Genomic DNA, 11,909 nt, shown 5'->3' with positions numbered 1-11,909 from the left:
GCATAATTAGGGGGAGAAATAATTATAGCAGCAACCACAATACAAATAGTTTTGACATTGTGGTGGGAGACATCAGGCCAAATTAATTCAGCATTCAGATATTAAGTTCAGAAACAGAGAGCAACATTAAAAGGCAGTAATTAGTCAAAAAAGACACACAGAACAAGCTAAAAGAAACAGTCTGAAAAGCTAGAAGCCCAGGTAAAATAAAATAAAAAAGAAAGCAAAGTAGTCCAATAAAGCACAGCATGATCAATAAAGAGTCAGGGTGACTCTCAGAAGAAAAAAAAAGAGTCTCCAAGAAGAATAGAACTATTTTCCAAAGAAGGGTAACAGCAAAACCCATAAAATATGTGAGATCAAATGTAAAGTGGAAAATAAGAGGGCTGAAAAAAGAATTTGGAAAACACCTCACAAAAGATGCTCAATCCCAGAGTAAAAAGTTCATTAGGTACATCTAAAGAAAGGTAAGGATTAGTGGGAAAATATAAAAGGGACCTCAGTGATAAATGGGATTTCAGGGATAGTAAGGCATAGCAGAACGGCTCAGTGAATTCTTGATGAACTCATTGCTGAAGATGTTGGAAACATTCCCACATTAGATACATACCTCAGGGCCCATGGGTCAGAGGACTGAAATCAATGTGAAGGAAATACATGGGAAGTATTATATCAAATAGGTGAATTACATACTGCTGGCCACAGTTCGTAACTTTTCTTTATAAACCACCACTGTGCCAGATAACTGGTGAACTGCCAGTGTAATTCCCAACAACCCACGAGACTGTAGAGAGCCTCATGAGGATGATGAACCAGCAAACCTTACTTCCATCCCCTGTAAGATGATGGACTTAATCTAAAAGACTAAGTTTTCTGAGCACTCCTCCTGAGCTGGGAAGGAGCTGTCATGCTTTCTGGGAAGGGAATCCTGCCCCTTTGTCCTGCTACAGTTTTGGAAAGGGATCAGGAAGCATGCGGATAGAGGGAATCCAGTGGATATCATGTATTTGGTTGGGTGGATACTTGTATGAACACTGGATGTTGCTCAAGGAACTGACAGGAGGAAAGTCCTGTTACAGGTTGAAAGCTGGTTAACAAATGGGGAGAAGAGGGTAGGGCTTAGTGGTCACTTTCTGGGATGGAGGAGAGTAACGAAGGCAGTGGATAAAGTGAAGATAGAACTACCGTTCATCAGATCCATCAGCAAATAGAGGACATTAAGATTTTACACAGTACAGTACACAGGACTGTACTGTGTAAAATCCCTAATATAACATTTGTGGATGCTGGGAGTAGTACAAGGGCAAAGGATCAGAGAAAGTGGACAGATTCGCATACTATCCCTAAACTACATGTCCTATCAGGGTCATTTGTCCTACTCAGCATGGTCCCTCTTTTGTTGCTGTACTCTGCCTAGAGACAGACACACTAGGAATATGGCCTTGCAGCATTCCTGGTCTACCTGGACTTCTGAACGTCTTTTCAGCTACTGAGGTGGGCACCTCCTGGTTAGGGAGACAGTGTGGTGGAGAACAAGGCTATCCCTCCAACTCCTTAGCCTGAGATGTTTGAGAGATGGTAGTCTCACTCACTGGCTGAGGTTCAGCCATTGTATCTTGTAGAGTATCAGGATGCTAGGAGCCTTACGAGCCACAGGCAGAGAAACAAGACTGAAGTTAACTCAGAAATATTGGAATGAAGAGCAAGGTGGGGGACTGTGAGGTGGGGGGAATGCAGGCATAGTGCCCTCCTGGGTGATAAACAGGGCTCCTTGGTGCCACAGATGGACAGACAATAAATTATAGATCCACACAGCTTCTGCTAGATGCACAAAGCAGGAGTGTGAGGTATCTGAAACGTTTGTATTTGTATAACACTGTGTGTGTCTGACAGGGACTCGTTAAAGAAATGCCACTTGCTTGCAAGCCGTATGCCATCAACAGCCTCTTCTGCTCATTTACCGTTCAGGCAGGCAGTGCTGGGTGAGGAGCTCACACGGCTTGCCTTTAACTATGGCTGATGACAAATTTATAAGCCTGCAACGCTTGGTTTTCTCATCTGAGGGTGAAACAATAAGGGTGAACTTCTTCCTGACATTTCATCTATTACTGTGTTTGCTGCAGTTCAGAGGCTAGACTAGTAAATCCGAGCATGCTGATAAGGGATTTTTAGTTGATATCACTTGCTTGGTATGTGTGCTGACATCTCTGGAAAAAGGGCTGTAGGCTTTAATGGAAGGGTCCAGTGAAATCATGTAGATTTATTTTCCTGGTAATGCACTGAATTCCTTCAGTTGGAAATAAATTGTCTATTTTTTTTTTTATTTAAGGCAGAGTGGGGAAAGAGAGGTGTGAGGTACTTGTTAGAACAGTGCAGGAATGTATAAATTAAGTGCTGTATAAACTAATGATGACTCCATTTTGAAAAGTTTGGAAAATGTTGGTTTCATGGGTCAAGAAGACACATAAGTGGTTTTAGGACACACATGAGGATCATGCTAAAAGTGATCCTTTTGTTAACAGAGAAGGGGTAAACTTTTTTTAAAAATAGTTAAAACTAGGACTGTAAGAATAGATGTATTGCTTGACATTCAGCTATTGAAATGGATTCTGGCTATTTGTATCATATGATACAAGTGTCTTGCAGTAGCTTTTTCAATATTATTCAGTTAGCTGTGGGTTGTATTTGAAACTCATTTCTTTTGCTATGTATTGTAAATGCACCCATTGGGCTCCTAATTGGAGAAAAGCTGAGGTCACACATTTCCTGTCCCTTGGCAATGACTGCACCGTGTCCTTCAGCGAGCTCCTTTCTTAATGGTATCACAACAAGCCGCATATGTCTGTACAATAAAACAAATTATTGTACTAGTGGAAAGCGCTGGATTACGTGTTTGGTATCAAAAAAGGGTCAGCCTAAGGTAGGAAATGTTGTACCATTTTGTTTCCAAATACTTGCTAATGAGTGATTATAAAGAAACAAACAAGTGAGTGTTCTGTGTGTTCATACTGAAATTATCAGCAGAAAAGGCCCGAGATACCACTAATCATAGATATTCCAGTAAATCAGCTCCCTTGCCCATAATGAGGTATTTTTTGTTTATATTAATTTAAGAATTGTATTCTTAAACACATTTTCTAAAGGAAGCACTGTGGAGGTTTTACAGAAGAAGCAGCAGCAGCACAAGTAAACAGTAGTTTAGTGGCCTTAAGCCTCACATCTGACCTAACTGAAGCCCACTGAAGCCCAGACCAGAGTCCCAGCAGGATGACTTTAGATTTTTCAAGACCCTCCATGAGAGTAAAATGCAAATGGTAGTTGATTTTTGCCTCTTGACTTTTATGTCATACATGGGCATTAAATATCCCCTTGAGCTTTCAGCTCATGTGCATTACCTACCCCACCACCTTCCTTCTCCCTCTGGAGCGGGTGCACCGAAGCCCACGGATGCTCGTTAGTAGCATCCAAAGTTTGTGGAAAGCAACAACTGTGTGCAGAATATAAACCAGCCCAGGCCATGGCAAGCCTGGAGGTCCTGATCTCTCAATCGTTTCTGTCTGTAGGGTGGCTGAAACACATCTCTGCAATCTGATTTTCCTCCCTTTGAAGCCTCCTCATTGGAGAGTGATTCATAGCCCATCTGTATTTCATCCTGATGTCGGATGCGGATGTAGAGGGGCACCTGGGTCTTGCTGTTCACAGCGTGCAAAGCTGCCCAACGACTCTGACCATGTTTGGGTCAGGAGTCTTATTTTAAAAGCATCCTGGAATGAAAGACACTTCAGCAAGGTCAGAAAGGTGGTGTTAGAGGGAGAGCTGCCAGCTGCGGTTGTAGATCATTCTCTCTCTTGGAGAAAGGACCACTTAACATTTATGTACAAAGTAATCTGAATAGTGCTAAATGCTATCAGGGAGGAAACCGGGGAGAGAAAGAAAACAGTAGGAAATACTCATCAGTGCAACGATTAATGCAATACATAAATCTTAAGATGGTTTGAGGGACTTCATATAGCTGGGAAATGCATCTCAATAATGCCAAGCGTTGTCAGGTGTTTGAAAGATGAGATGCCTAAGTAGCTGTGTTGGATGCAGGAGTCAGACCATTTTAGTGATGGTCTGAATAGCATTAGTACAGAGTAGCCTTAAGTGAGAGAGACCGGATCTCTGAGAAGACCTCTCCCGAATAAGATCTCTTCCCAAAATGAAGGAGTTCAGCTCCTGCTCCTGTATCAGGCTAGTTTTGTAAAATTTCTGCTTGTCAAGAGATGATTTAGTTAAAACTATGAATACTGCTTTGGAGTTTTAGAATATTTACCATTTTTCAAGGCAAAGAGGAGATGGGCATTACACATGTACGTGTTTTTTTTCAATTGATCTTATAATTCTTCTGTCACAAAGATGAAGATAAACATTTTGTTGCAGCTGTAAGACAGATGTGCTGTGAATTTTCAAGTAAGTCAGATTAAGAACAGCCCTTTACCTAACCCTAGAGCTTGTCCCTCAAAGGCATTTAAATCGGTGGAATTAGAGGCTGCTTAGTCCAGCTGAGGTCATATTACAAGAAAATTCCTGGCATCAAGTCTTCCTCCTGTAGCTTTCTTTATTATATTTTTTTTCCTTTATTTTTAGTTATACTCTGGATAGCACAAATCTGCTCCACTATAGGCAGTTTTAGATAACATTTTTGGGACTTGTATGACTGATTCACATGGAAGAAGGACTCCATACCTTGGAAGGGTCCCGTTTCCCAAAGGGCTTGTAGCTGTACCAAAAATACTCAGAATATACCTGCAGTGATACCATGTTCTTATAACTAGAGTTATTTCAAACAGACGTTTTGGTAGTGTCTAGCAGCCCCAGTGACAGGCCAAGACCCTCTCATGCAAGAAGCTACTGGTTATATTGACTATAATCAATAGATCATCCCAGCCACAAGTGCACAATTCAAGGGCCCGCCTATGCTGCGGTTGGTATAGGTGCATCCAAATGCGCTGTCACCAAACCAGCTCAGCTGTGTGTGGCGGCAGGGCAGGGCCTACACCTCCAGTGTAGGTGCACAGCCCAGCCCAATCCCACTGCCTCCCCCCCCCCCGACTTTTTTTGTTTGTTTGTTTTATGAGTGGCTGAGACTTGCAGGTTTTTCACTGGAAAGTAGCCTCAAAGACCCCTGGGAAGAAGTTATCCTTGGAGGATGCTCTCAATACCCATGTAGGTCACTGGTGGATCCTGCTCACAAGAGCCTGGGAAGCCCAAAAGAACAAGAACCAGAGCCACCCATCCCTGTCCAAGCCTTCCTGTAGTCCTCTGTTAAACTTGGCATAAACAGCTTGCCCAAGACTCATAGGAGGTCTGTGAGACATGAAAAAACAACATTTCAAACATCCAGGTAGACCTTTCTTCCCCAAACCACTAGTACTTGTTGATGAGCTCTTTTCTCTTTTCTCCCCATTTCCTCTACAGTAAGTAATGGGGAAGGATGTAAAGATAGCTCTCTTGCCCATACAATACAAATATCTCCCTTGAAATCACAATAGCCTCAATGTGTGCTTAACACCAGAGCATCCTGCAAGCTGCCAGGAGTGCTGTGTGATTGCTCTCCTTGTTTGACTCTGGTGTTGATGAGTCCCATGATTGCAGAGCACAAAAATGTCAGTGTCTGTATCTCTTCAGTGGCTTTTGCCAGAGATGACCCTTTGAACAGATGATGCCCAGAAACAAGAGATGTGAGATGACTGTCTGGGTTTGGGGATATGAATGGCTTTTCTATCACACGGTGTTTTGGAAATGTCAGCTGTAATTGAAACTTAATCTTCCAACCAGTTTCAGCTGGCTGCTATTTGCAGACAATGTGAATGTTGCATTTTAGTAAATGGCATCTGAACTAAAAGGTTCTGTTTGATTTATCCTATTTTTTTTTTCCTAAAAGGACACTGACAGCCAGGGTGTTGGTCCTAGATTAATTTGACTTTCACAAATCAGATACTTCCTGTTTTCCAAGTATATTTTTTTTAAAAAAATAACCTGGATAGCAAAAACCCAACATCCCAAAACTTTGACTTGCTGTAGCAGGACCTGCAATACTGCTGCTGTTTGGGAACTGGTGGAGCTGAAGAGTACGAGCTAAAAGAGGAATCTAAACCTGTGTCCGCAGCTAGCTGGTGGATAGCACAGAAAAGCAAGGAGCAAGCAAATCTAGGTCAATGTAATCAGTATTTATGCAACATCTGATTATGAGAGAAATAAACTGTGTTTCCGAAGGGAGGCCTACCACCAGAAAAGACTGCTGTGATACTCAGTGCTTAAGGGGTTTCAGAAGGTCTTTGATCATGTATGCTCATTGATAAGGACAAGGATTCCTCCTTTCCCTCCCTCCATCCTCCTTTCCCAGCCCTGCAAACTGAACCTCACTTGTTTAGGAAGCCAGGACGGTTTCTGTTTGTGCTGTGGATAACAGATCCCGGTCGGTGTGGATGCAACTCACCCTCTGCAGCAGGTCTCCACAAGTGTGACGGTTTGGGCTTCAGTTATCAGTTTTGCAGTCAATCGCAAGCACGAGTTGTTCAAATGCAAAAGAGACTTTCAGTTATGCTGAACAAGCTTTGTGTGAAGCCCAAGAAGTTTCCACTCACTGTGATCATATTGGTAGATGAAGTAGGGATCCTCTGCCAGGTGTGAGTGTAATGAACCCTGTGCCCCACACGGTTTTTGCCCGTGCTGTGAGCACGTGTGGAGGGTACTTATGGCTGGGAAGCACAGTGCCCACACTGAACCAAAAGAGGAAAAGTTCAGCAAAGCCACGGTGGGTTTCACTTCTGTGGCCCCAGCTCCTCACCGACTGTGTTTGAGCCCTGCAACCTCTCCTCTCCACAGAGCTCAGGACTCAGTGTGAAGTTTGCCAACCAGCTTGGATTTGCAGGGACACTAGAGAGGCTGGACCTCTGCCTGGGCTGGGACTGATTGTCAACCCACAGCAGAAATGAGTGCCATATATCCTGGACCCGCAGGAGTACCCAGACAAACAATCAACATTTATTTTTGCCTTTGAAGTCAGCAGCTGCAAGCTGGAATGCATCCAGGAAGGAGATCCGTGAAACAAGAAGGCATTTATTTTTACAGAGTAAATCCTGATGCTAAACAAACTAATCTTCTCAAAAGCAATATGGCTCCTTTTTGGCAAATTGCATGCAGGAATTCCTGATAAAGGATCCTTCTCAAAAATCCTTCTCGAAGATGTATTTTATTCATCATACCAATGGTTTTGAGTCAAGCTTTCAAAGCTGGTCTCTAAATTGTACCCGTGGAAAAATGTACCCACACACAATGGCCTCCAGTTTATACTCAGAGTGTGAGCTCCATTTTAAACTCATTTGAGAATTCAGTTGTATTCAGACATTCTTTAATATGCTGGGGTTTATAGTTTATATAATAAGAAAGGAAAAGACAACAGCCAAAACCATCATTCTACATTATAAATCTGTGGGTTGCTGTGTACATCCTGGTCACTCCATTTTGAACAAAGACACAGTAGAATATGAAAAGTTGCAGAGAAAGGTGTTAACCAGAAATATGAAACAGCTTCTATACCAGGAAATTCTTAATAGACTAGACTTTCAACACCAAGAAGAGATGACTGAAGGGTGATGTCAGAGGAGGTGAATAAAGGATAATTATTCACTATATTTTCTAATACAGGCATCATCATAATATAAGGCGTTGTTAGCAGAAATTTTCAAACAAGAAAAAGGAAGAACTTTTCATAACTACGCATGGTTAAATCATGAAATTTGTGAAAAAATATTGTAGTAATAAAAAGCAAAGAGAGGCAGGAAGATACAGTCAGTTGTGTGAATCAAGCACAAAATTGAGGTGTATCCCCAAGCCAAGAAGTCTGCAAACTGCTGGAGGAGCTGGAAGGGTGGGAACAGTGCACACTTCCCACATTTCTTACACCTTTGTGTTGCCACCTCTTGCTGGTTGGTATCAGAGACTTACACACCTGCTCTGCATACAATAATAATATCCGACTTTAATGGTATTTTGAGTACCATCCGAGGAAGAGCTACTCCTGTCATCTTGGCAGGGTTCTCACCACTCTGAACCCCATCCAAGCCCCACAGAAACCTGTCCATCTGCTTTCCAGGACTTCCTGGACACATCTCCACGCTCAGCCTAGAAGCTCCTTGGGTGACTAACGTTGCTTGCTCAAGTGTGTATGGGTGTGCCCATTCTTAGGAGCAGGTCACCTCAAAGGTTTTTGTGTTCCAGGGCTGGGCAAAGAGCCACCTGAACTGACCCCAGAGAAGCCTAAATAGTTAGATGAGATCGTGTAGTTGGGCTGTGATTTGGGATGGTGATGGCTACTGGTCTTTATGTTACAGTCTAGCGCTGGAGGGATTCAGGGGACTTCACTTGTGGTGATGTTGTGTGACATTGTACCTACATCAATACTTTATAACTGTCCTAAATTCTAGGCCATGGAGTGTCCTGGGTGATTGCACTTGCCACTGCTCCTGCCAAAACTGAGTTACTTTGAGGCCATACAGACAAGTATCATGAGTTCAGGTGAAGAGCAGACTAGAAGACACAACACTTTAGCCTTGGAATTAGGCACCCTTTTAGGAGGAAGGGAGCTGGGCTGCTAGACTCTGCTTTAGTTGTGGCTACATCTGAACAAACAAATAAATGGGCCTAGGGACTGTTCTTTTGTCTTGAAGACAACTGGCACAGCACAGCTTGCATCCATACAGCTAAATTCCCTTACTCCCCAAAACACAATGGCTGCACCCTGCCGTGGCCCACGCCAACCCCAAGCCATGTCTGGGTGCTGTCTGAGAAAGTGCTAGCTGCCCTGAGCCGAAGCCGTGCCAGGGGAACCACAGCCAGCATCTGCTGGTAGGACACGCTGTGGCCATGCGTAGTGTGCAGGGTTAGTCACTGCCCTTAGAGACCTCCTCTGTGTGGGCTCTGTGAAGGAAGGTGGCCCGAGCTCCCCAGCTTCCCACCTATAGCCTAGAGGAGCCAACGTGGAGCTGAGTCCTGTTGAGGCTGTGCGCTGCCCACCCTCCTAGTTGTGGCATCTGCCAGGCGGTCTCTCAACCTGTTGGGCCACGGCGTGGCAGGACCACATCCCCTTGTCCTGTGCAGCTGAGAGGCACCGGTGCAGGGCTGCCTGCATCCCTCCCACATCTTCAGCAGCACCTGCCCTTCTGGCTCCAGAAGGTGACTCTAGAGGGGTGTATCAGGCTGCCTAAACTGTCTTATTCCCCCTACCCTCCTGGGCCAGATGCCTAAAATTGCTTTGCCTAAATTACTCACCTAAATGAGACTGACTGGAGCCCGTCCAACGTCTCTGTTCTAACGGGTGATTTTATTGCCTCAACTACAACTGGTTTGGAATGTGCTTTGTTTATAGCAATAATTGATTATACTTTATTATGAGTGAATTAGTTGTAGCTGGAAGATCTGAGCTCTAACTTGCCTTCAAACAGGGAGAAATGTTATAACTTCCATTGCTTATGTATAAGAAACCCTCTTTTTTTTCTTCCTTTTTTCCCCCTAGTTTTGGAAATGTATTTCCAGTGTGCAACCCACAATAGGAGTCCATCAAACATGCTATGGTGAGTTTGGTGCTCAGGAAGTCTGCCATTTGTCTTTTTGATTTAAAAATATTGTTTGGTAGTGTGCATCATTAGACAGAGTCTAACAAAGTGCTTTACAAATATTACTCCAACATAATCCAGCTTTCATAAGGAAGCTAAAAGGAAGTATTCCCAGATGCCACAAGAAGCAGAGAAGCTTCTGCACCCATTACCACTAGCAAAGGCAATTGTGTATGCACAAAGAATAGGTGGGTGAGGGGACCAGGAGGCATGATCTGCAGAAAGCATACCCTCTTGGGCTCATCAAGATCTGCAGGAGAGTTAGAGTTTCTGTGAGACGAATGAAAACCTCCAAATAACAACCCCCTGGGATATGGAATACAATGTTTTAATATTGGCTTCCAATTTAATGGTCACAAAAAGCAAAGTGAACACACTAGATAAATAATGTGGCATTTAAAAAGTGACTTCAGGCTGTTGTCAGCTCTGCCACAATTCTCCAGTGATCCCAGTTTCAAGCACCTAACTGGGGACCTTGATTAAACACCTTGCCCACTTCTGGCTGTCTGTACAGTGATGGAAAAAGATGAGCAATTCCAAGGTGGTCCATGTCTTGGGAGAGCTGAATCATGCTGTGGAGCTCTCCGTTTCCCTCCACTTGTTAGAGAAGGCAACTAGACCCCTGATGCAGGTGCGGTAAAGTCTGGGCCCAGCCATCCCTATGGGCTTGGGGAAGGATGTTTTGCTTTCCTCCCTCCGTTTCTCTGCCTTAAAAAGTCAGGTTAACAAAAAATATTGACTGTAGACTTCTGCCGTGTGAATTAAAGCATATGCAGAGGGCTTAGACAAAGGGAACATGGTTTAAATGACAGATGGTTTTTAGAGCATTGGCTGGTGTCTCGTGTAATGAGGGATATTCACTTTAATTCAGGGGGGGTCAGCTGCAGATCTGATTTTAGGTCTGAAGCATCTGAACTGATTCCTCCTCTTAAGCAGTCATAAAAAATTTGTTTTTCTGGGCTGGAACAGGAAACGAGCAGAAGCCAATGACAACACAAACCAACCCCCAGTTTCCATCAGCTATAGGGAATGAGCAGGTGTCATGTATTTCCTGCTCTTTGATCACTTTGCTTTGAATGCTTCACAGAAAAAAAAAAAAAAGCTTAAAAGCTGTTGAAGGCTTTTGCTGTGTTACATGATATGCCAAGATGGGAATGCTGCTATGCTCTCCTCTGCTTGAAATAAAATATTAGACAAAGCAGCTGTGCTGGTGGCTGTTAATGTGAGTTTAAAAACATTGTATTGACTAGTTTGACATCTTACGCTCATACTCTCGTCATATTTTCGTTTGCAGCAACAGGGATTAATAAGCCTGGTGGAAAAGGGTTTTTTTTAAAGCAGTAAGTTCGAGTGCATCCCCCAAGCTTACTGACAACGGTCTTTTCAACTTCAGAGACGTTGCTGTTTCCTGGGAGAGCACCCTACGCTGTCTGTTTGTCTGTGCTCCTTGGACACCTTCCCCAGAAAACCAAGCTGTCATTTCAGGCACCTACATGAGTGTCTCAAAGCTTCCAGAAAGTCTGAGCTTTTGTGAACCTCCTGGCTGGCTGCCCGAGTCAAATGTCATTCCTGGCTCCGCTGGCGTGAGGAGAGCACTGACAATTTGCAGCTAAACCCATGCACTGAGCTCTTTAAAATATGAGGCTTTTATTCTTTGGTAACCTTTTAAAAATAGCCTAAGGGACTTAGAAGCCTGAGAAATGAGGTCCACCTTGCAAACGGGTGTTTAGTCGTGAAACCAAACCTAACCCAAAGTTTCCATCTTGTCTGGTTGGAAGTTATCTGATTGCTCTGGCCCCAATTCCTGCAAATCTGGCCAAATGCTCTTTTAAAAGTTGCTCACAGATGGGAAAAAGTTTAGTGCGCATGAGGGGATATTTATACAGCTGACTGAAGGATTTAACCTCGGGCAGCTAATGCCAATCAGGGAAAGAAAGGGCTCTGCAGAAGGTGCGCTGGAGCGCAGGAGTTTGGTTCTTGTTCAGAATGGCTCTGTTGAGAAGATGTTTTCCTCCCACTGCTAGCCACGGAGAGCCCAGCTTGGCTAATTGGTCTGGCGGTTCTATTGGGCTCTCCTGCTTGGTTCTGAGGCATTTCTGTTCTCAGTTTCTCTGCAACAGAGTTTCTTCCTTTCTTTTGCAGTTGGGATTAAACCAAATGAAAGAAACAGTGCTTTCACCTTGAAAATTTGAAGGCTAGGGCTGATTTTGAAAAACGAGTCCTTTGCATTTTTTAATAGACCCTTTCTTA

This window comes from Balearica regulorum, chromosome 3, assembly GCF_011004875.1.
Source record: "Balearica regulorum gibbericeps isolate bBalReg1 chromosome 3, bBalReg1.pri, whole genome shotgun sequence".
Taxonomy (NCBI): domain Eukaryota; kingdom Metazoa; phylum Chordata; class Aves; order Gruiformes; family Gruidae; genus Balearica; species Balearica regulorum.
Note: the sequence above shows the minus strand (reverse complement) of the source record.